We start from the raw sequence: 10,095 nt of genomic DNA, 5'->3' as shown, positions 1-10,095 counted from the left end.
TGGGTACAGTAGATCCATTGTGTTCACCTCAAAGTTAACGATAGCTAAAAACTCAACCGATAGTTCCTTATAAACGGATTCTTGAAGTCAGAACAAGTTTTCCCATGTGCTACAAAAAAACGAGATTCCATAACCCTCATAAACTTTATCCAAATATTGGCTCACTTGATCCATAATTCCATGATGTTTCAACCAAACCCAATCAATCACAGGAGCAACCACAAAATTCCTATTGTGTAGGCATCCCAAACGGTTGTTGAATCGTTCCAAAACTTCTTGCGGAAGATATTGTGGGAATTGGTAAAATGGATGCAAATTTGAGAAATCAATTTGAGCTTGTCGAGACCCCCTTGGTACCATTCATGCAAATAAAGATAAACCCAAACGACCAAAGACAATACACAAAAGATCAGCTTAACAAAAAAATATAAGGTTATATGAACCCAGTTCTCATGATGTGGGAAAGCAACGCCACATCATGGACTTTGTGTGACAACAATTCTCAATTGGTACACGTTCATGTCAGTCTCGGTACATAACACTCAAGGGTTATCATCATACTACCAATCTAAACACCAAAAAGGGCATGCATCTATCATATCCAAGTAAAGAACAAGAATTTTGGCATCCTAAGCCTAAAATCGGACCTAATATTCATTTTAAGAGTAATATAACAAAATTAAGGGTAGTGGATGAAAATATGCATACCTTGTAGTGGATCAAGCACTAAAATGAGAATGAATTAGAGAAACTTGCATAAAATTCCAAGGTGAGGCAAAGAATCTGCGCACATCGTGATTTGTTAGAAAGTAATATAAAATCTATCCATTTTAGGTTAAAAATTGTGAACTGGTCCCCCTTACTCGACACGTCGCGGTTCTTTTAAAGGCCACTTCGCGTCTTTTTTCGAGACTTAACTGACAAGATTTTCTAAATCACCACACCATGACTTAGGTAAGCCACGTCGTGAGGTTTATAATTTCATGAAAATGCATATTTTTCAACAAAATTGTATCTAATTTACTCATGTACAAACATGCATTAAATCACCCCACACTTGACTAGACGCAGAAATCAAAGACGGGAGGACAAATTACCCTACACAAAAATTAAAAAGAAAAAAATAAATTATTAAAGACAATGAAATAAAATGGAAACCAAATATATTGGATTGCCTCCCAACAAGCGCTTCTTTTGAAGAGTCATGAGCTGGACTCATTCCCACTCTGCTTTATTGCGGGTGGGTGTGGGCTATCCCTATTCTCCTTCATTTCTATCATTTTCCTGTTATAGGCCGCAATGCGTATTTTATATGTCTTTTTCATGTTTTCCTTCTTCTTTTTGTTGGCGCATTTTTCGTGCTTGCGTTTGTCCCCTTTGTTTTTTCCACCCATCTTAATCTTCTTTTCCACTTCTTGGTGTTTTTTATATCCTTTTCCGTCTTCTCAAACGTAGTCTCTTCATAATTGCTCTCCCCTTCTTTGTTACCTAGCTCTTTACGCATAATGATGTCTTTAAATTCCACCTTGGGTGTTGAGAATGTGAATAATTCAAATACCATGGGAATTGAAGCTCTAGGCCTCTTGAGCTTCTCCTCATCTTTTGTTTTAGGTCGTTCCCAAACAAGAATTCCATCTTTCATCATTCTTTCCATTTCTTCTAGCTGATTAACATCTTCCATTTTTAATTTGTCATCCACACCATTATCTATATTATTCACACAAAACACTACACTCATAGCTTGTTGGTGCCTTTTCTTCGGGTTTACTCCAAAGGTGATTTCTTGATCTTCCACTCTAAGTGTAAGCTTTGAGTCATGGATGTACACAAGAGTGCGAGCGGTGCTTAAAAATATTCTTCCCAAAATTATGGGAAGGTCTTCGTCTTCTTTCATATGTAGCACAACAAAGTCTACCGAAAAAATAAATTTCCCCACCTTCACCAATAAGTCTTCTATAATCCCACGAGGATAACTAATCGAGCGATCTGCCATGTGGATGGTTGTCCTGATGCTCTTCAACATCAATAACTCAAGCTTCATGTAAAGTGAGTAAGGCATTAGATTAATACTAGCCCCCGAATCAGCTAAAACATTAGTTTTAGTAGAATTGTGAAATTCGCAAGGCAAAGTTAAGCGCCTAAGATCTCACATCTTTGTTGGAAACCTTCAATAGTTGCTACCGAACATTGATCATTAAGCATAATGGTAGACACCTTCTCCAACTCCTTATAATATTTCATCACATCCTTAACAAATTTAGGAATTTTAGCCATGGCTTTGATGAAAGGCGTGTCAATAGATATTGATGGGACTTGCTCAATGAACTTTTTCTACTCCGGCTCTAGTGGGTCCTGTTTAGCTCGAGACGGGTATGATTATGGTTGTTGATGAGATCAATCAAAAGAATAATTTTTTCCATGTTCCAGTGGCCATGACGTGGCATCATGGTCTCCACGTCGTGTAAACTGGGCATACTAGTTTTTCGACTTTTCTTCTATTCTTTGAAGTTGTGGATCAGTATTCTTCTTTTCTTCTTCCAGAATAAACTGAGGTTCAAAATTTGTTCTATCACTAGTTTGGTCAATTGCCCCAATTGATTTTCGATGTTAGATATCGCGGCTTGTTGGTTTCTTATTGTAGCATCAGTCGCATCATGTCTTTTCTTAGGAACGGCTGAAAAGCATGCATGCATCGACTCGAACATGAATTTGTTCTCAGGTGGCGGTTGTTCTTTTTGATAAAGGCCCCGACCGATTTGCCTGAACTTCTCTTCTTTTGCCTTCTTGTATTCGTCATATGGAAACCATTCCTTTTTAGGCTTCCTGCAATCTTCATCATATTTGTCTCCACTTGAGTAACAAACTTGAGCTTTTCGGTTCCATTGCAATTGTCACAACCTACTTGTATGGCATGTATAGATTAACCCATCTTTTTCATCCTCCAGTCCATATTCTCGATTTGGCCATTACCACTGCCAAATCCTGTAAAGTTCCATTGTCATTTGTTTTCCCTCTTGTCACATCCTCTCGAGGGTTGTGATACTCTCTTGAATTGTGGGCAAATTCTTTTGTTAATTCATTGATTGTAATAGGATTCTTCTTCGACATTGGTCCTAGAGAATCAAGGAGTTACCTTGTGGTTATGTTTACCCCATCATAGAATACATAAACTTCTTGTTGCACATTAAAATCTTGTTGTGGAAAAATTCGTAACAATTCCTTGTATCCTTACCAAGCTTCATAGAAGGACTCACCATTTTCTTGTTGAAAGTTAGCAACATTTTTCTACAACCTTGAAACCTTTAAAGGTGGACTGAACTACTGAATGAATTCTTCTCGAAGGTTGCCCCATTCGAATATCTCCAGGTGGAAGTGACTTGAGCCAATATTTTGCAGCTCCTTTTAAAGTTACTGGAAGCCTCCTCAACAACACCGATTAGCATAGAACATTGGGAACATTAAAGTAATTCGTAATGTCCAAAACTTCATCAATGTGCTTGTATGTATCTTCGTGATCCTTGAGTTTGAAATTGTTGGCTTCTGGAATTTTGGGTAGTACAAGACCAGACCAATTGTCGTTACGCGTCCTCTTCTTGTACTCCTCCCGTCGTCATATCCACTATATCGGACATTTCTTTTACCTCGTTTTTGACCTCTTCTTCTGATTCGCTTTCTGTTACTGGCTCGCATCCGGTTACTTTCTTTCTTGGAGTCTTCTCAAAGCTTTCAAACTTGTCCACATGAAAACTGCTGCTTGATTCGTCAACTTTTTTTATCTCTCTTTTTGTGGATTGCGGATTCACGGTCTTGAAGTGGTGGCACAATCGGAAAGTTGGCAGGGTCGGTCCAAACATATATTGGACCCAGGGCAAGAAGACAAAGAAGGTCCCCATAAGTCAAATATAATAACTATTTTAATATATATATATATATATATATATATATATATATATATATATATATATATAAAACCCTAAACAACACAAATATAACGATAATATTTGAAAAAAAAACAAAAAATTTAAAGGAAATTACTTTTTCTAGCATTTTTAGAAGGAAAATCATGGCTAATGCTATCAAGATCAACTTTATCTAACATATCTTTCTCTATGCATAGTATTGTCAGTCCATTCAGCATTTCTTGTGACATTGACGACCTTAGGTAATTCTTCAATAACTTCAGCTGTGAAAAATTTCACTCTGCAGATACATGCAGATGCAACAATAAGATGAATGGTTAATAAGATGTTGTATGCAACAAAATCGTTTGGGTAAGAATCCACAAGTTTAACAAATTCCAAAATTTCGACCGTGGACATTATATTATTATCCAAAGTCATTTTCACTTCCAGAGTAATGCTTTTTAGAAAACATTTTATGATTGACAATAAGTAAAGATAACTTTTAGAAAAGAATACACATGATTTTTATGTCAAATATGTGGAAGAATAATATCAAAGATAGTTGTAAACAAATCAGTAACAAAAAACATAAATATGATAACTAAAATCAAATAAAAAATATGATAAGTTGATAACTAATAATTCAAATTATAATATTACCTTATAAAGTCAGATATCTAATACTTTGGAGCTAAAATTCTTAAAGCATCAATTAAGAAGCAAAACATTAGACAATTTAGCACATAAGATTTCTGATTATACATATACATATAAAGCTACAAATTTAATACCTAACTGAGCGAAAATTATGAAACTTCGAGCATTGATTTTCACTATTTAAGAATAAATCAACTTCAAAATCTAATTTGTAAAGAAAAGATATAAGATTTCAGAACCAAAAATCTGAAAATAAAAATCTGTTAATATGATGTAACCTATATTGAGAAGCAAAATTCAGAAATCATATCGATTACCTTCTTTTATGTTGCAAGTCGCAACGATCCATAATAAAAATAGAGAATCATTGAATAAAGAGAAGAAGGAGAATCAAGAATGCGAGAGTATAAGAAACGAGGCTTAGAAACAGAAGGTATTAGGGGATCGATTGAAGATTGTGGGTATAAGAGAGAGTAATAAATGCATGCGTGACAAACGGTCTATTCAAGGCAAGAGAGGGATATCGATTGACAAGGTTGTGATTTGAATTCATCTTGATTTAGAGAAGATTTTGTAAACAAATGTATCGATATCATTATCGAATTTGAAAGGCGCCCCTAATTGAGTAATTGGCTAATTCTCGCTTCATTTTGGATGTTCATATTTTCTCCAGACGTATACACTTCAAACAAACAATCAGGCCATTTTGTTAACTTCTCTAGGCTAATTTAGGTTTGGACTTGGGACCCTAAAGAAACACGTACCTAAATAAATATTGCATATACATATACATTACATATACTATAATTTTTGGGCCCCTTAGATACGAAGGCCCTGAGCGGTCGGCTGGGTTGCCCACCGTCTGGGCTGGCCCTGAAAGTTAGATCCCCTGGTCATATATCACTGAAAACAACAAAGTAGAAATGTAAAAACGAACTAAAACAGTATAAATGAAAAACTTAAGACGAACAGTGCCCACGCTGTGGTAGTTAAGTCGCCATGTCGTGGGAGCTCATTTCACATAAAAATTAAACAATGCAAAAGAATAACTTTTCGCGATTTTTAGCACACAAAAGGATTGATTAATTAAGAGTAACTAAATTTTAAAACAAGATAAGTCATTCCCCAGCAACGGTGCCAAAAACTTGATGTGCAATTTATATACTAGTTTTAATTTTATGAACCTAGCCTACTTAACTAACTAATTGCACTTAGGCAGTGTACCTAGTCAATTTATAGGATAGTTTAGGTAAGTCGGGTGTCGATCACAGGAAACGAAATTTTAATTTAGAAAATAACTACTAACAATTAAACTATGAAACAAACTTTAAATGTTTTTTTTACTTATTTTTCAAGTTCAACAACTTAATTCAAACAATTATCATAAAAATAACTATTAAAACTACGCAAAGAAAGAAAACATTTTTTTTTAATTCAAGTTTAAAGAGTACATCAATTTAGTTCCATATTGCCCCTATCCTATGCTTGATTTGATGGGTTTTTGAGGTTGCCACTACAATGCACTAAGCAGAAATTTATTCAAACAATTCAAATAATTAGGGCAAATGCAACCTAGTTGGATCTATGTCTTTTACATATAGCAACATACTATGAACACTAGCAGACAAAAAACATTTGTATGAACAAACGAATTCATAAGATAAGAAAACTAACCTTAAATATTTTTATTGTAAACAATCTTGAATCCTTACTTGAAAAAACCTTTGGTAGCAAGCACCAAAAGTGTTGAGCCTCTAATGGTTCACACCCAAGGCAAGCAACTTAGGATTATGGAGAGAGGAGAAGAGAATTTCGGCTAGAAATCTTCCCAAGGAGTAGCTCACGAAATTATGAGGGTTCAAGGCCCTTTATATAGGTGACGTAGCTTAGAGCCAAAGCTAGGGTTTAAGGATGGAAACCCTAATCCCTTTGCCTGGTGACCAAGCAACTCATAAGCCTCCCACCCAGGATGCCTTGGACGAAAATTCTAGGCCCTTCCTAGAAGTTTTCGTCCAACCCCTACCAGGAGGTTCTGGAGCCTCTTTCCTCAACTATAATTAAATTGCCAAACAGCCCCTTCACTTTTAATTAATTCAATTAATCTCAAAATTAATTCTAATTAATTTCTGACTAAGTATTAATTAAATATTCTAATTTCTAATTAATATATTATTCTCATAATATATTAAAAAGTTATATTTTCCAATTTATTAATCCAATAATAAATTATCTATCTCTCCAAGTTTATACCAATATAGTTATGGGCTTAGACACCTAAACCAATAGTCTCCCACTTGGATAAGTCTAATAACTATAACTGCTAGTACAACTTCCAAACTAATTAGCAAATTGTAGTTACCAAAAGCCGTTGTCAAACTCTGACCTAGTCAGTTATGTGTCCTAAGATAAGTGATCAAATATTCCTTCGTTCTACAAGTTATCGTATAGACATGAGACATGGATTATAATCAATCTCATTGTCCAAGTTTTGTTCTCGATTTCTTATTTGTGACGACTGATTTCAGACTAGTAATTGAACACATCAATTTAGTCTAGGATTTGTTGGATTAGTGTCTAAGTCCATAACTATAATTGGTATGTACTTGACTCGACTCGGCATGGTCCATTTGGGTTGCATGGCATCAGAACATTTGGATAGACCGTTTATGAGGAAAAGACATTTTGTGACATATTAATATATTATAAGTTCTAATATATTAATATGAAATCATGTTATTTAATTAGTATTGATCAAGAATTAATTTGGACTTAATTTAGTGATAAAAAAGAGACTAATTAAATATATGGGGATTGATTGTGTAAATCATTCATTCTTATATATGTGGGCTTATGATCCAAGATTCCTTTATGTTGGGTTTAACCCATGTGGTGATCCATGGATACTCCATGGAGGTTAAAACCCATGGAGCATAAGGAATGGGTAAAGTCATGAGTTACATGGTGTAACCCTAATAGCCACACTATATAAGAACCCCTTTAGTTCAAGAAATTGGCACTAGTGATACATATTTTGAGGGCTAGGCGATTTGAACATGTATGTCTTCTTCTCATGGTTATTCCAAGAGTTCATGATGTTGTGTGAACCATTTGAGGTGTCACACTTGGGGCACTAGGCTCTCAAGCTTCATGGAGTCAAGCAACAACAACAAGGTATGTATTCTATCTATTTTAGTATCCTAGTATCAATGTTTTGGTATGCTAGTTAGGATAATACCTTGGATAATCATATTTGCATGTATAATAGAGAAAACATAGATCCAAGGTATTTAGGGTTGCATGTACACTTAGGAGTGTTAGAATGCTCAAAACCCATCAGTGGTATCAGAGCCTAGGCTTGTTTTCAATTATACTTGATGCAAATTGCTGAAAAATGCTGAAAAAGTCGAATTTCGGGCATTCTGGGCACTGGACTCGCCGAGTCCACTGATGAACTCGCCGAGTCCATGAAGAAAATCATCCTACTCGGCGAGTAGGTTGATACACTCGACGAGTAGGAGGCCCTTACATCATATCTTCGAGTTTTTTGGCTAGAAATGGACTAGGAACATTACCATAAGCTGTTTTTGAACCTATAATCCTGTTTTTGATGTGGTAATGTTCATACTAATCCAATTTCAAAGATAATTGTCAATAGATTCATGTTTTGTATTAGTTTAGTGATTAGGCTAATTACATGAAAAAGTTTGATTAAATTATCTTGTTCTTATGAGTTGCTTAGATTAATAGAAAAGTTAATTGATTATGTGTTTTCAATCCATTTTAATCTGAGAGTTGATTCTAAAATGTGTTTTTGTAACTTGTCCTCAAGTTATATGAAAAGTCACATTTAAGTTTCATAAAACTCATAAAAGTTGGTAATGGTTACAAAAATGAAGAGTCTTGTCCTCAAGTTATGGAGGTTCAAGAGTCACTTCATTAAGTAATAAAATGTGTAACCTTAATTAATTCCATAAATTACAAAATAAAGAAAAGTTACATTCTTTTATTAGTTTAAAGTCTTCCATAACTTGTCCTCAAGTTATGGAACTTGAAGGTTTTTTTTAATTAAAACTACTTTAAACACATAAGTTATGGAATTAATTAGTTTTGAATAGTTTCAAAACATGCCCTCAAGTTTTGGAATTTGAAAAGTTTTCTCTTATGAATACTTTAATTCCAAGTTAGCCCTTAGAATTTTAAAAGTTAAAATTCAAACCCTTATACTATTATTATAATTTTAATTATATAGATATGTATAAGATAAAGTCAATCTTACCGTTAGTAGGCCTCATTCACGAAGCCGGTCTATAAAGGGGGTATAAGGTTACTGCCTATAAAATGGCAGTTTAATGGGTGTCCACTCTCACCCACCGCTTCCTTGACTGGTGGAGGGTCGTTAGCCGAACGGGTAGGAAAGGACTATAATTCTCCCTTCATTAAAAGTATTAATGATAAATACTAAGTAACTAAACACTTGTACATTCCCAATCTTAGTTACTTAGGAAAATGGGAAAATGTACTAACCCATGAAATTACACTTTGTACCTTACCAAGTCATTAGTGGAGCGTGTGTGGTTAACCGGCACACTAATAAGGACTAGTAAGAGTGGCAAAGGGTAACTTGACTCTATTATAGATCGGTGGAGCGTGTGTGGTTAACCGGCACATCGATTAGGTGATAAAATTAAGGGTACCAAGTCAATTTGCATGGTTATTCACACCTTGTTTGTGATCCTCGGCATCCCAGTCACAAACTTGAGAGGGCACAATCGAGATTCAAACATGCCATTGAAAGTTCAATGTATCTCAAAAGATCTAGGAGTTTCAAATCCAATTAAAACTTAATTATATTTCGTTTTTCATGGTGGAAATTGGTAAATCGTCATTTACCTACCTTCAACTATTTTATAACTTGGATTACGGCATCCCTCTTCCAGTTATAAATAGGTTGTTGGGTCCTAGCCTTAATATTTCATATTGGGTGTTATATTAAGGACTTTAAATCAACTCTCTTGAATATCTCCCAAAAGATGATCTTCCCAAATCTCTTGAAACAAGCTTTCCTAAATGAAGATGATGTCCCATGGAAATCATACTTCTTTCACCTCCTCCAATTATTCTCCTTAACCCACAAGTTCCTGAAAAGTTTAAGGTCACTCAAGCAAAGGTCTATATGTGATCACATCTTGGAGATGTAGTCAGATATTGACAAGCCGGGAGAGTTGGGTGTCAAAGTCTTGAGAAAGTTGGTAACTCAACTATTTTCTAAGTCACATAGTGAGTTCCTTTGGGACTCCTATGAAACATACTATGACAAGACCCTTAATGATCTTATCTATTTGCTAAGATGAACTTCCTAAAACTTTATGGACATTGACAATGATGACATTGGATATCCAGTAAAGCTCTCTCTTCCCAATGGAAAGGGATCGACCATAGTCAACTCGGTTGACCAAATGGTAAAGAGAACGGCTAAGTCTGAGATAGTCCCATTATCAAGGGTCTATTGCCAAAGAAAGGGGAATTGGTTGCGAAG

The 10,095-nt window shown here is 35.1% G+C and overlaps 1 non-coding gene across 1 annotated transcript; it reads left to right on the top strand.

Annotated features, from left to right (window-relative positions):
• The first annotated feature begins 3,187 nt into the window (after positions 1–3,187).
• Positions 3,188–3,294, top strand: LOC145117937 (small nucleolar RNA R71). The gene has a single exon (XR_013712929.1). It is a non-coding gene; the product is annotated as a small nucleolar RNA R71 (small nucleolar RNA).
• Positions 3,295–10,095: the final 6,801 nt, after the last annotated feature.

This window comes from Lactuca virosa, chromosome 5 (genome assembly GCF_052849685.1).
Source record: "Lactuca virosa cultivar CGN04683 chromosome 5, Lactuca_virosa_CGN04683_v6, whole genome shotgun sequence".
NCBI lineage: Eukaryota > Viridiplantae > Streptophyta > Magnoliopsida > Asterales > Asteraceae > Lactuca > Lactuca virosa.
This window is presented reverse-complemented; position numbering and strand designations above follow the sequence as displayed.